Raw genomic sequence first — 2032 nt, forward strand, 5'->3', positions numbered from 1 at the left:
TCACACAGTATAGGGGTCCACTTTGATACCATTTGTTATACTCCGACACCATACCAAGCCACAATATTTTCCTTTTTAGCCCATGAACCTCACGACTTTAAAACATATTATGACTATGGAAGTGGTGCTTAGTTTATGAGCTAGCCCAGCCTTTTCCCCAGCCGATGTTTGATCTGGGCCATTTCTTAGGCGTGAAATCTTCTCCTTTTTTTTTCTTTTTTTTTTTTATGAGTGTGTGTGTGTGTGTGCATGCAAGCAATACACTATTATTCTTCTTCTTTAAGTGTTGTTTGATTACTGATTCTCTTTCAAAAGTCTTGTTTCGAGTCTGAGCACAATTTAGTAGAACTCAAAGAGGTGGGTAGGAGAATGCACTATTACTTGGAAAGCCAATGGCTATTTTTTCTTGGAGACCAATTCACATTTGTCCCCATTGCACCACTGGGGATTTCTATAATCTTTAGGATAGAATCAAGTGGTGTGACTCACATTCTTTTTTCTTTTTTTTTTTTTTTTTTTTTTTTTTTTTTTTGCTAGAAAATCAGATTGATAAGAGAACCAGTTGCAATATTGTCCTTAAGACCTCTCTCAAGTCAGTCTCATTCATGAGGAATTATCCCTTAGGATGCTTTCTTTCATTCAAACTAAGGAGGAGATTATGGGTGCTACTAAATCTCATGATTCTCATCTATCCCCATGCCCGAATGGTTTTAGTTACTAATTATTTTTTGCATCTTGGGATATTATTAAAATTGATCTTATTTATGTAGTTGATAGCTTCTTCTTCGAATTGTCCAAAACCAATAGCATTAATTAGACTTTCATTTGTCTGATTCCCAAGCTTGTGGGGCTGATAATGTCACATATTTTCTTCCCATTCCACTCACCGATCTTATATAAATAGACTTAATATGGTCATTGATAATACGGTGAGTTACAATCAAGAAGTTTTTTTCCCAGATTGAAACATCAATGATAATATTCTTATTTGTCATGAAGTTGCTTAGAGTTTTGAAAGACATTCAGTTTAATGATCTACTTCTCAAACGTCATATCCACATATGATCTAGTGAGTTACAATCAAGAAGCGTTTTTATCGGATTGAAACATTAATGATAATATTCTTGTTTGTCATGAAGTTGCTTAGAGTTTTGAAATACATATTCAGTTTAATAATCTACTTCTCCAACTTCATATCGACATATGATCTGGTGAGTTACAATCAAGAAGCTTTTTTTCTTATATTGAAACATAAATGATAATATTCTTCTTTGTCATGAAGTTGCTTAGGTTTCGAAAGACATAATCAGTCTAATGATCTACCTCTCAAACTTCATATACACAAAGTTGTATATAATGGATTTCCCTCCTATCTTGGCTCCATTGTTGTATCTCCAGTGCTTATTTCTCGGTCCTTGTCAAACAGAGAAACCCTTAGAAACAAAACTGAAAGAAAAAGGTAAGAGCAAGATCTGACACTTGAGCTCTGAACCAAGTAGATCTTCGTGGGAGAGACAGGTATCAACACAGAAGAACCGCGTAGGCCAAAACTTCTCACAAGAGGAAAAGTTGCTAAAGACATAGACAAAGAAAGGGGAAGAACCCTAAACAAGAAAAGAAAACCTTCAAGAACAAAGAAGAGGGAGATTTAGACAAGCTATCAAAAATATTTTCACTCTCGCTAGCCAGAAGAAAACATCCATTTTGTGAAGTTACATATAGCTTTAGAAAATGAGTGAAAAATCAAACTTTTGAAATTATTTACTTTTGTTTTGTTTTTCTATTTTTACTTTCTTAAATATATTTTCTATTAATTTAAAACAAAATTACAAATGGAACTCTTTGTACTATTTTTTGTTCAATAGTTAAAAATAGAACCACTTGATATATATATATATATATATATATATATAAAATGAGCACAAAATAGATGTCTAATCCCTAGTTAACAATTCGGCCGAATAATTCGTGAATTATTCGGCCGAATCGAATTAAACCGAATTATTCGGTCCACTTAAACAGTATTAAAAAG

Source organism: Macadamia integrifolia, chromosome 7, assembly GCF_013358625.1.
Source record: "Macadamia integrifolia cultivar HAES 741 chromosome 7, SCU_Mint_v3, whole genome shotgun sequence".
NCBI lineage: Eukaryota > Viridiplantae > Streptophyta > Magnoliopsida > Proteales > Proteaceae > Macadamia > Macadamia integrifolia.